We start from the raw sequence: 13,358 nt of genomic DNA, 5'->3' as shown, positions 1-13,358 counted from the left end.
AACACCTCAGTCTTCCAACCTAATTAGAACATGTAGAAAAGAGGCATTTTTAGGACATTTAAAACTTGCAGCATAATAACCCATCTGGAGAGCGTCACAGTGCGTCCCAGTGGTCGAGGCGCCCAGCAGGTCTTCGCGCGGGCTCCCGCAGCTCCGTGCGCCCCGGATCCCCGGCGGCGCGCGGGTGCGCAGCTAAGCAGCGGGTAGCCCCCGGCGGGGGTGGGGGGGCCGGCCCCTGCCCATCACAGAGCCCGGAGCCAGTGTTGCTTTTCTCTGCGGGCGACTTCGAACTGCCTGGATTTTTAACCCGATAAACTGATAAAGGACTAACATGTCTGGAGTCTTCCAAAGACAGAAAGAAAATCACTTTCTTGTCGCAACAGTAAGATTTTGTTAGGAAATGCAAAAGTAAAGGTTAAAGCCTGGGAGATAACCGGTCGCATATGGGGGGAGGGGGGAGGAGGTGGTAAAAACTGTGGCTGTCGCGTCCCAACTATCTCAGTTCAAATCCCGGGTTTGCCATTTGAGAGCCTACTCTGTGCTAGGCGGTCGGAATACCGCGCTAAACAAGATTATCTAGGTTGTGGCTTTCTTGGGGGAACTATCATTAGCTCGGTTCCCTTGGTATGCTTCTAAACTCTGTTTCTTCACCTATAAGAATTGTTGTAAGGATCTGAGACATCCTGTATTAAGATGAGAACGATTAACGCGCCGTCTGACACACAGTAGGGGCTCAGTAAGCATTTGTACTTCTCTCAATTTGAGCTCACCTGGTGAGGGCAGCGCAGAGAGGAGACAGGTGCCACGGTTAAGAATGATTCTTTGAGCAGTTTTTTTAAACAAGCGCTGGACTCTAAGGATGCTTAGCTGCAGATAGGAGACCCGGTAGGTGCCCTGGAAGCTAGGGTTCATAAGCTAGAACATTACGGGAAAGTGAGCCCCGCACCAGTGGACGCCAGCAGAGAACTCAGGAGGGACTTCTAGCTAGGATTTCCCGCTCTGGGTCTCAAGAAGGCGTGATTAGCATTCGCCCCGCCCCCCGTAGCTTCCCGGCCGGCGATTGGCCCACGCTCCTCGGCTGCCAGCTCCAGGCGGGGCCGGAGGGCGCCTGGGGAGAGGCTGAGCCCGCTGGGCAGTGGGTGGGGACGCGCGGAGAGCGTGGCGGGGCGGCCCACCAACCGAGCCCCAGCGCGAAGGGGCGGGGCCGGGGCGGAGCCTCCCGGCGGGCATTAGAAGCAGGTGACCCAGGCTGGGCGGGAGAGGCCAGTCAGCCCGAGACCGTGACTCCACTGCGGCCAGCGCCGCCGCCGCCGCCGCCGCCGCCGCCGCCGCCGCGCGCAGTTCAATACCCGCCGGAGGTGGGCCAAAGGGTGCTAGAGCGCGGGGGAGGAGCGGAGCCCGGCGCGTCCCGGGAGAACCGCCACCGCCCCCAGGAGTCCGCTGGAGCGCGGATCCCCCTGCAGGGGAGGAGAAGAGCGGCGGGCGGGACGCGGCGGCGGGCGCGCACCATGCAGTCCCGGCGGGGCCAGCGCTGGCTGCTCGCCGTGCTGTGAGGCGGCGGGATCCCCCGGTCGCCGCACACCGCCTTCCTCTTGCCCAGGTGCTGCCAGGCGCGCTCGCCCTCCGTCCGGCTCCCGGACCCTGGTGGAACGCACGGCCTGCCCCCCGTCCTGCCCCGCCCGGATCATGCGGGGGGCCCCGGAGGAGGTGAGGGCGAATGACCGGTCTGCGGCGACCTCGTTCAGGGGGCGACCCCCTCTCTGAGACGCCCCCACCTGCTGCCATGTGCTGCCTCCTCGGGTACCCAGCCTATCGCCAAACTTTCCCCATGCCAGCCTGTCTCTGAGTCGCGTTTCTGAGCGAAGTGTCCCAGAGACGGAGGGCCCAGGCTGCCTACGGACTATCTGCTTCTCTCAGGATCCTCAGAGGTGAGAGCCCGCGCCTTCCCCTTCTCCCCGTTCTTTTCCCGGTCCTCTGCCCTTTTCCGGGGGGCTGAGCGCTCTGACCTTGGGGTGCAGGCTGGCAGGCCCTGCGAGAAGGGAGGCGGGGTGAGGGGCGGGGAGTCTGTAGTTTGGTTCCTGGAGGTGGAGGGGAGGGGAGGGAGAGAGGTTAACTTAGAGTTTTGGAGACCGCTTGCGGGGATTGTGCCCTTGACGCCCCTCTAATTGGGAGTGGTTGCAATTCTTCTCCCCCACCTTCTTTTTTAAAGAGTCCTTTCCTTGGAATCGGAGCCCTAACCGTCCCTCCCCAGCCCTATCCAGCGAAGAGCTGAGCGCTCCCTGCGGAGGCAGTGCCCTCCCGCAACAGTTTATCTTTGGACGGATTTCTTTAGAAGAAAAAGAAACCAACAGGTTGCCAGTCCCGGCGCCACACAAGTCGGCGGAGAGGGAAGCCCGGATCCCGGTTTCCCCTGCCTGAGCTGGCCCCGCGCGGGCTGCGGGAGACGAGGGGAGGGAGGGGGCTATGGCTCGGCCTGACCCGTCCGCGCCGCCTTCGCTGCTGCTGCTGCTCCTAGCGCAGCTGGCGGGCCGGGCGGCGGCCGCCTCCAAGGCCCCGGTGTGCCAGGAAATCACAGTGCCATGTGCCGCGGCATCGGCTACAACCTGACGCACATGCCCAACCAGTTCAACCACGACACGCAGGACGAGGCGGGTCTGGAGGTGCACCAGTTCTGGCCGCTGGTGGAGATCCACTGCTCGCCGGACCTGCGTTTCTTCCTGTGCTCCATGTACACGCCCATCTGCCTGCCCGACTACCACAAGCCGCTGCCGCCCTGCCGCTTGGTGTGCGAGCGCGCCAAGGCCGGCTGCTCGCCGCTCCTGCGCCAGTATGGCTTTGCCTGGCCGGATCGCATGAGCTGCGACCGCCTCCCGGTGCTGGGCCGCGACGCCGAGGTCCTGTGCATGGATTACAACCGCAGCGAGGCCACCACGGCGCCCCCCAGGCCCTTCCCGGCCAAGCCCACCCTCTCAGGCCTGCCGGGGTCGCCGGCCTCGGGGAGCGACTGCGCCGCCGGGGGCCCGTCGGTGTGCAAGTGCCGCGAGCCCTTCGTGCCCATTCTCAAGGAGTCGCACCCGCTTTACAACAAGGTGAGGACGGGCCAGGTACCCAACTGCGCGGTGCCCTGCTACCAGCCGTCCTTCAGCCCCGACGAGCGCACGTTCGCCACCTTCTGGATTGGCCTGTGGTCTGTACTGTGCTTCATCTCCACCTCCACCACGGTGGCCACCTTCTTAATAGACATGGAACGCTTCCGCTACCCTGAGCGCCCCATCATCTTCCTGTCAGCCTGCTACCTGTGCGTGTCTCTGGTCTTCCTGGTGCGCCTGGTCGTGGGCCATGCCAGCGTCGCCTGCAGCCGCGAGCACAGCCACATCCACTACGAGACAACGGGCCCTGCGCTGTGCACTGTCGTCTTCCTGCTTGGTCTACTTCTTTGGCATGGCCAGCTCCATCTGGTGGGTCATCCTGTCACTCACCTGGTTCTTGGCGGCTGGCATGAAGTGGGGCAACGAGGCCATTGTGGGCTATGCGCAGTACTTCCACCTGGCCGCGTGGCTCATCCCCAGTGTCAAGTCCATCACTGCGCTGGCACTGAGCTCCGTGGACGGGGACCCGGTGGCCGGCATCTGCTACGTGGGGAACCAGAACCTGAACTCGCTGCGCAGCTTCGTGCTGGGCCCGGTGGTGCTCTACCTGCTGGTGGGCACGCTCTTCCTCCTGGCGGGCTTCGTGTCGCTCTTCCGCATTCGCAGCGTCATCAAGGAGGGCGGCACCAAGACGGACAAGCTGGAGAAGCTCATGATCCGCATCGGCATCTTCACGCTGCTCTACACTGTGCCAGCCAGCATCGTGGTGGCCGGCTACCTGTACGAACAGCACTATCACGAGAGCTGGGAGGCTGCGCTCACCTGCGCGTGCCCCGGCCCGGACTCCGGCCAGCCGCGTGCCAAGCCCGAGTATTGGGTGCTCATGCTCAAGTACTTCATGTGCCTTGTGGTGGGCATCACGTCGGGCGTTTGGATTTGGTCCGGCAAGACTGTGGAGTCGTGGCGGCGCTTCACCAGCCGCTGCTGCTGCCGCCCGCGGCGGGGCCACAAGAGCGGCGGCGCCACGGCCGCCGGGGACTACGCCGAGGCGAGCGCAGCGCTCACGGGCAGGACCGCGCCGCCGGGCCCCGCCGCCGCCGCCTACCACAAGCAGGTGTCCTTGTCGCACGTGTAGGAGGAGGCCGAGGCCGAGGGACCGGGACCGGGGCCGGGAGTTGAGGGAGGGAGGTTGTTTTGTTTGGTAGCTTTGCCAAGGTCACTTCCGTTTACCTTCTTGGTGCTGATGCCCCCTCCCGGGGCAACTTGGAGAGAGGGGAAAGGGACCGTTTCAAGGCGAGTACCTGTCCCAGGACTTCTCAAAGGGGCTCAGCTCACGTCTGTTCTATCTTACTGACTTTTCAAGAGGAACCCTGTTTTTAATTTATATGTAGTTTTCTTAATTTTTAACTTTGTTGCATTTTGGCAACAAAATTTACCTTTGCTTTGGGGGCTTTACAATCCTAAAGTTGGCATTATAATGAAGTTCCACTTGGTTCAGGTGTCTTTGAACTGTGTGGTCTAAATTGGGAAAATATATTTCCTATACTTGTGTCTTTAAACATAATGTGAACAGTGAAAGTTGCTGTGACTGGGAAGTTGTTCCGTGTGCTTTTCCAGGTTGTTTCTCCTTCCACTGCTTAAAGTGTCCAAGATGCTTTAAGGTGAGCTGCTTGTCCCTGTTTATAGTTCCTAAGTTAGGGGACACCCTAAGTCACACCAAGGAGCAGGGGAGCATAATGTGGTTAGGGCCTCCGGAAAGTGACAAGGTTAGGCAATGTTTAGAGATTCTAATGTGTCCGTCCTAGCTTCGTTTAGCAAGCTTCGGTTTCTTCTCTGTAGTACTTGTAATCATTCTCATTCTTAACAGTGCCAGCTTTGCTTGAATAAGTTAGAGGTAGCATTGCAGTGTCCGGAATAAATATTTGGAAGAGTGCGAACCTAAGGGATGGTGATTGGTTGAACTTGAATTCTAGACTGTTAAGATGGCAGCTTTGTGCCGGAGGAGTGGGTGGTTCTTAATAGGCTTCGGTGATCCCACTTTTTTAAACTTGTGTTAACATTTTGGTAAAAATAAACCCACTTCCTTCTTCTGGAAGGACTTAGCGATAGTGCTGAAGAGGGCTCCTTTTTACATTTAAGGACTAAAATGGATATACCTCCTGTAATTAAGTAAATTTCCAACACCTCTCTTATCTGCTCCACCCCCAACCCACCTCCTTTATCATGTTAAACAGTCTTTTTGCTTTTCTTATTCCTCCTCTCCTGGAGAGCTGTGATTAGAAACCACACCCACCCTTGAAGGAGGTGCTTGACCCGGGGGGGAGGGAGGCTGGCTACCTGTGAACAAACACTGGCAGCGATGGGGGAAAATAAGTGTCCCTGGACTTTGGACTAGATTACAGCCAGATATTCCAAAAGCGTCGAGACACTGCTCTCTGCGGCCTCTGAAAACAAATGAGACCCATAACACCCTTGCATAAGCTTTTAAAACATGGATCAGTGTAGCAAAAGGAAAGCTGTTTCCCCCCCCCCCACCACCTCAATATATTTTTCTCTTCCTCCTCTTCTGAGAAAGCCTATATAGTGATGAGCACACACTTTACTGTTAGAGAATTCTGTTTGCTTTTCTAATCTGTTGAACCATTCCCTCATTTATATATGAAAGCCTATGTATTGATGAATACACACGTACACACACCACGCATACATACTTTACTGTTAAAAATTCTGTTTGCTTTCCTAATCTATTTAACCATTCATTCAAGAAGAGTGTGAGGCCATTACTGGGGAAGGGGGTGACAGTGCATTGGCCAGCAGAATACCAGTGACCAGGACTGAGTGGGGACTAAATTTAAGAAGCTAAAATGGCAAAAACAATTAAAATTTGAGGATGTCTCCCTAGAAAAACAACAAGTGTAGGGATTTGCGCTTCATTTATACCAAAGTTGGAAAAGTCAGATTTAAGCCCAGGTCAGTTTTTACATTATGGATATTAAGTAAACAAGTGTATAGTTTCCATAGTGTATTTAAGCACTTTGCTGGTGGAAAGAAGCCTGGTGTTATAGTTTTCATGGACTTTCAAAAGCTATTCACGTTTATAAAAATGCACTGCTCTTACACACTCATCCTCTGAATCAAAATTTCAGTATATTCGACAAAACCTTGTACACAGAGCTACAGAACTTTTTGCACATCTAATTCTCTACTTGTTCAGAAGCTTCTTAGAACCTTGAAATAGATCCCCTGCCTGAGGGCCAGTTCCTCTCTTGTTTTTCAAATGAGGAACTTTTCTGATCACCTTGACCTCTTCCCTCAGTTAACATGTCTTCCCAGAAAGTACATAGATTATTCTGCTGCCTTAGGTCATTGTGCCTAATTTGGGTTTTTCCTCTTCCTTTTTTTTTTTTTTTTTTTTTTTGTGGAGGAGTGTAAAGATGATGCAGAATGTATCTAAAAGTTGTGGGATGATGTGGTTGAAGTGATTTAATTCTTCCTGTTAAAACAACTATTTTTCATTTTGGCAACATACCAAACCTAAAAAGAACAACCAATTTACTTTAAAAAAAGAAAAAAAAAAAAAAGACAGTTAAGACAAAGGATACTAAGCCAAGGAGAGGCAATGCATTTGGAGGTCTAGGTCCAGGCCAACTCTCAGAGCTGCCTGTGTTTTCAGCCTCTGTTCTCACCGCTGCTCTCCCCCTCCCTTCCCTCAAAGATGAAGCCCACCTGCTTCCCTCAAGTCTTACCTCAGCCACCCCTCCCGCTACCCAGGGCAGAGAAGCCCATCTATTTATGGTCGCCCCCTATTTCCATCTCATATGCTGTTTTCTTCTGATTTTTATTTTTATTAGGCAAACAATCCATACTCGTGAAAACAATTATAAAATGGAAGGTTGTGGGGTGGTTTAGCAGCTTCTTCACAGCCAGCTCTGTGATTTTAGTGAGGATTTAAGGCCCAGTTTAGTTTCACATGTACAGCTTTTGGGCTGTCCCTTTCGTGGTTCAATTGTAAGCAACGTCTCCCATCACAGATTAGGGGGTAAAGATTTAGAAGGAACTAATATGTAACCTCTCAGTAAATCAGTTGATAAGACTTAGGAAGTCATTTTAATTTCTATTATTAACCTCACACTTTGAAGTTGTCTAAATTGGCTGAAAATAAGTATTCTTGGTGCCTTATTGGTTTATCCTTGCAAACCTTTGTCATGTTTTCTCGTAGTCGTTTCCAGAGATAAGCCTGTGTGTGTGTTGTGTGTAATTGTGAGCAATGTACAAGCTTAAATAACGTGCTGACACCACTGTTTCCAAGTTGGTATTCATTAGGCCGTTTCCTCCTGGGCTAGGGCTGCACTAATCCTGACAGCGGCTGCCAGGAGAAAACCTCATGGATCCCACACCGCACCTTAATAACAGCATCCGTGACCTGCAGTCTCAAGTACAGAATGGGAACCCCAGAGCTAGGAAATGTAGTTGTATATTTTAATGAACTGCTGCCCCTGCTAAAGAGGCTTCTTTCACTTTTGTGCTCTACAGAAAGACCAAGGGGGGTAGGAGGGACAAAGCTTTGAATAACTGCTTTCTAACACCGAATGTGGCCAACAGGACAGAGAACATCACAAATCTAGGCAGGTGTGAGGTACAGTGGCTGAGGATTTCCTGCTCCCCCTGCATGCCCTTTCTTGCCTCCAAAGTCCAATCAAGTGATCCTGGGAAAGAAATACGCCTGGGTTGAGGAGGGTGGTTTTGAAAGAAAAAGCTACCAAGACATTAAAGCAGGGTGAATGAAGGGTAGGCAGGATGAAAGTAACTAAGTAACCTGGCTCAGAACTCTCAAAAGCTTCTAGCAGCTTGATGACAATTACAGGATTTATTTCAGTCTGTGGTACATCATTTGAAGACAATATTACTTCATGTTGTTACAAACTGTATGTATAGTGTGTATGTGTTTGTGGGTGTGTATCTAAATAATATATATTATATATATGAGAGATGTAGTGACTTTTGATACGGGTTTGGTGCAGGTGAATTTATTACTGAGCCAAGTGAGGCACATACTGAGTCAGTAGTTCGAGTCCAGGGCATTCAGTACTTTTTCTGATTTCCATGTGTGTATAGTGCCTGTCCCATGCGGTATTGTCAGTGTCATGTCAAATCCAGAACTCACAAAGCAGAGCCAGCGATATTTTATTTGTAGACAATCAACTAGAATCTATAAAATTATTACTGGCAGGTGATTATAATTCCAGATCCCTAACACTAGCAAAAGGAAACCCAGAGCATCTTGATAAGAAGTTTTCTGTTTTTGTTTTGTTCCTGGAAGTCAGTAGAATAGCAGTTGTATGTGGTTATATTAGTGTCAAGATACTTAATTTGCTGACCTTATTATTTCAGAAAAAAAAATTGTATGTATTATATTTGTGGGAAGTTAAAATAATGCTTTGAGATTTTTATCAAATATGGAGAGTAGTTATTTATGAAAAACAAAGAAATGTCTATTTTTGTTTCTTTGTTCCCAATTAATGTAGATAAATTTTAAAGTGCATTAAAGCAATGGTAAAGCAAATAAGATGCTGTACAAGTATTTTTCTCATGCTTTCATGGAGAGACACTGTTTTCTAAGAGTATCTGAAGGAGGTATGTGCATTCTAACTTCATGATCAGATTTCTCGGATGTACTTTGAATATAAGTGGCAACGTTTTTATGGATAATAAAATCAAAGAAATTCCAATCACCAGAAGGAGAACTAATGAAAACATGTTTTACCTGAATATACTTCATAGGTTTCTCCTGCTGATCCTGTGATTGTTTCATGATTCACTTGAAGAAATGAAGGAAAATACACATAAGAACAGAGACATTACCTGAGATTGTGTTCTAGTTTATCAACCCTCCATCTATACTCTGTACTGAAGCAATTTGGATAGAAGTGCTGCTGTTGTTGTGTGTGTCTGGTTTGCAGTCAGAAACTCCCAAAACTTCATCATTCAGCAGTTAGATCCACAACTTTGTATTAAGGTCTAAATACAAGTCAGGGAACCCAGATAAGATAAGAGGCTATATGGTTCTCCCTCTGTATTTGTGGGTAATTGGTTCCAGTAGTCTCCCTCCCCCCCGTGCCACCCCATACCAAAATCCATGGATGCTCAAGTCCCTTATATAAAACGGTGCAGTATTTACATATAACCTACGCACAATCCTCCCATCTTCCCCCGCACCCTCCTTTATACTTTAAGTCATGTCTAGATTACTTATAACACCAAATACAAATCCTAAGTAAGTAGTTGTAAATATAATGCAAATGGTTGGTGGTGTGCAGCAAATTCAAGTTTTGCTTTCTGTAACTTTCTGAACTTTTTTTCCCTAAATATTTTCAGTCCATGGTTGGTTGAATCCACTGATGCAGAACCTGTGGATACGGAGGGCCAACTGTAAATTGATTTAGAGTTGGCACTTCCCTGACAATCTGGACCGATGCTTAGTAAACCTGAGATAGTTAAGTTAGCATCAAAGTGAGTACTATGAGCATTATTAGATTGGTACATGTTAGGGCATTTGGGAGAACAGAAAATACAGCAGTTGAGCTGGATCCTGGTGCAAGAGCCGCTGTGCCTGACCCGTACAGGTCTCTAGTGGGCACGTCTTCCCAGTGCTTTCTCGTTGTTCATTCCCCCCAGTGGAAAAGGGGGGCACTGCTGGACTTAGGAAGTTGGAGAAATAGGTAATAATGCTTCTTTTCGTGATTTAGTTACAGAGCTCTTACGTGCAACAGAATGAGAGGAAGTAGAATGGTTCTGTGCATAGATTTGGGAGCTAGACTGATTAGGGATTCAACTCCCAGCTCCATCATTCATGGGCTGTTGATCCTGAACAAATTACTTAAGCTCTTAGTACTTCATTTGTGTACTGCATCTTAGTACTTTCTCATCTGTGAAAGGGGGATAATGATAGTACTTATAGTTTAGGGTTGAGAAGATCTAAAAGATTCAATCAGGTTAAGGTAAGTAAAACAAGGAGGAAGCAGCCATTCAGGCATGGAATGGAAAGGGAATTGAAAGACTAGTTTTCAAATTTGTGTCTGCATAAGAATCATTTGGGGTTCCTATTAGAAATGTAGATTCCCAGGCTTCAGCTCCAGGAATTGAGATTAATTTGGGATCCAAGAATTAGGTCTTTTTGTTCTGTTTTAGTAAACTTTTAGAATTATTTTAGGTTTACAGAAAAGTTGCAAAGATATATCCATTTTGCCTTAATAGTAACATATTATCATAGCACATTTGTTAAACTAAGAAGTCAACATTAACGCACTACTGTTAACTCCAGACTTCATTTGGATTTCACCAGATTTTCCACTGATGTTCTTTATCTGTTCTAGGATTCCACATTGCATTTAGAGAAGCTTCATTTCTTACAGGGACTTTCAGCCCATGAGAGGCAGGTGGTCTGGAGACCACATCTTGAGAAACACTAGGACATGTCAAGGGCTGAGGAAGGTCAAATTGCCCCATCCTCACCACCATCCTGGTGGTGGGGGTGTTGGATATAGAAATTTGATTTGAAGAGTTGGGATGGAATCCTCTCCCTTAGATGAGAGGGGTTACCTTAAGAAGTGAGGCATCTATTCCTAATGCCAGATGAAATGAGTTTTGGAATTTGGAAGGTGGGGTTGCTGCCTAGCCTGAGGAGATACATCTAGGGTTGTGGGCAGATCAGGGGAGTGAGTGCAGCAAATTGGGAACAACTACTTTGTGGGAACACAGGAGGGCTCAAGTAGATGATTAAAGGGGATTACAAGGGGCCAGTTAGCCTGTGAGCCATATAAATCCTGTATTTCCTGGAACCTGGTGATAGTGTTTTAGAAATGGGTCACAGTAGTAACCAACATCAAGCACTGCCACATTGGACACGAGCAGAGAGTCAAAGGGTGAAGCTGAGATGACCTTGTTGAGAGAGGGCAGTGGGAGGTGGACAAAACACTGATGCCCTGCGTTTGGAAGAGTCGGTTCCCACAGCGAGGAGATCAAGGGCCACCATCTGGGGAGCTAGAAGTAAAGGTCAGTAGAATTGAGAACGGTAAGATGAAGGAATAGATGTTGTAAGAAAAAGCTAGCAGAGTAATTTGAGGTCTTGAAGTAGAGATCGACATATTCTTGAGGACCTTAGGTTCTGAGGCTGTCACTGACTTTCTCTAATCACATTCAAATTATTTAGCTGCCCTCATAGCAGTTAAGTAATCACCTAACCTGTTCCTTTTTTTTTTTTTTTAAAGAACATTAACCTCTTTTCATTTGACTCTGGATTTCTCTTAATTTCTATACTACTTCACTTTCCTGGTTCTTTCTGCATGTTAGAGATCCTAAACCATAAACTGGTATTCATAACATTTCTTTCACATGAAGTACATGTTATCTCATCTGCCAAACCCATTTAAAATGGATTAGTGGAAATTGCCTCAGAAGCCAAACAGATTGCACCTGTGTACAAGGGACCAGGTGTCTCTGAAGGGCTCCTAGATCTTTTGTATTCTTGCTGGCACGGTGTCAGGCTGGCCAGGCTGGTGAGTGGCTAACAGTTCAGATTTTAGGTGATCTAATCCTTAACTTGATAGAGGCTGGGTGTAATCTACAGATTCTGCATAGAAATTAGCACTTACCCCTGGGAGAGCCCCTACCAGCTGTCAAGTGCTTTACCAAATAGCTCTATACTCAAGAATGCGGCTTCTGGGTGAGGGAACAGTCGTAGTCATTTTACATGTGGTTAGAGAGAAGTCTTGGGTGATGAAAGATTTTAGCTAACCTACACGCTATAGGTAAACATTTCCAAAAACATTGCATAACCTGAATACAGAGTGAATTGTTTTCCAGTAAATACTGGCTTCAGCATTTTTCAAAAATCAAGGAATGGTATATTTTATAGAATGGGAAAACTAAGAAATGAAATTTGACCTGTTGTAAAACTAGGCTTTAGTGCTGTTGAATTTCAATAATGGGCATACAGGGTACATTAGGAGTAAATGTGAAAGAATAGGGTCATGATGGACTCTGATACAGGGTGGAAAACATTTCTCTTAACCAGAAACACTGGGCCCTAAGAAGTTGTCTTAGGGTCAACCACATGAATTTAACATACAAAAATGGCAATTTAATTTGGTTCAAACATACATTTCAAACTTTTGTCTTTTCCTTGTAAAGAATAAAGTTCAGTTCACGGTATACCAGAGTTAAAATTGCACAGATGTCAGTATTCCAATAGAGAAAAATCATTTTTTTAAAAAAGCGAAAAAATAAAATTTGAGTTCAGGTAGTCAGATATTCTTTTATAGTCTTACTACTTTAGGGAACAAACCCTTCCTAGGTATAAAAATCTGGAAAAAAATGCCATAGTTGCCACCCTATTAATAACTAGTTTCCATGCCCCATATTTGTTGGAGAACCTACTTTGTGATGTTTAAATTTTTACCTTAAGTTGCCTCAATTTCCCATTTATTAAAATGGCTGTATTGCCTCTAGAATTAAAGCTGAAGGGGAAAAGCAATTTTTAGCGATTCCCCTTATTCTACCAACTTGTTCTTGAAGCTACAGTCATGCCCAATGTTCCTACCCCCAATTTTTTTTTTTTTTAAAACCTTCGACCGGGCTTCCCTGGTGGCGCAGTGGTTGAGAATCTGCCTGCTAATGCAGGGGGACACGGGTTCGAGCCCCGGTCTGGGAAGATCCCACATGCCGCGGAGCAACTAAGCCCGTGAGCCACAACTACTGAGCCTGCGCGTCTGGAGCCTGTGCTCCGCAATAAGAGAGGCCGTGATAGTGAGAGGCCCGCGCACCGTGATGAAGAGTGGCCCCCGCTCGCCGCAACTAGAGAAAGCCCTCGCACAGAAACGAAGACCCAACACAGCAAAAATAAATAAATAAATAAATTTAAACCTTCGACCACTCGAGATAGGTCAGCATTTCTGCTTAGTAACTGGCATATTACTACGCGGTGCAAACTATTGATATAAACAGTGACTTGTGATAGATTTTTTTCCCCTTCTGTACTAAATCAGATCATTTCTCCTCATCAGCAACTTCACAAGAACAAAGTTAAAGATGTGACCTTAGGAAGGTAACTAAGGTGGATGAAATACTACGGCAATACTATCAGGACTGATGGAATATTGCTCAAGTGCAGTGGCTAGGGTCTAAAAGAACCTTTAGCGATCGGGTGTATTTCCACCTGAATGTGAAGTGAAATAGCAGGTTAACGTCAAATGACGTGGCTTGTGTAAAAGT

General features: G+C 48.2%; 1 protein-coding gene and 1 pseudogene across 1 annotated transcript in view; one reads left to right on the top strand and one right to left on the bottom strand.

Annotated features, from left to right (window-relative positions):
• Positions 1-13,358, bottom strand: part of LOC130704545 (cyclin-Y-like protein 1) — a 91,159-nt gene that overhangs the window by 19,778 nt on the left and 58,023 nt on the right. The window lies entirely within an intron of this gene.
• On the top strand, positions 1,171-11,675 carry LOC114238582 (frizzled-5-like; annotated as a pseudogene).

Source organism: Balaenoptera acutorostrata, unplaced genomic scaffold (assembly GCF_949987535.1).
Source record: "Balaenoptera acutorostrata unplaced genomic scaffold, mBalAcu1.1 scaffold_663, whole genome shotgun sequence".
Classification (NCBI taxonomy): domain Eukaryota; kingdom Metazoa; phylum Chordata; class Mammalia; order Artiodactyla; family Balaenopteridae; genus Balaenoptera; species Balaenoptera acutorostrata.
Note: the sequence above shows the minus strand (reverse complement) of the source record. Positions and strands in the feature narration are given on the sequence as shown.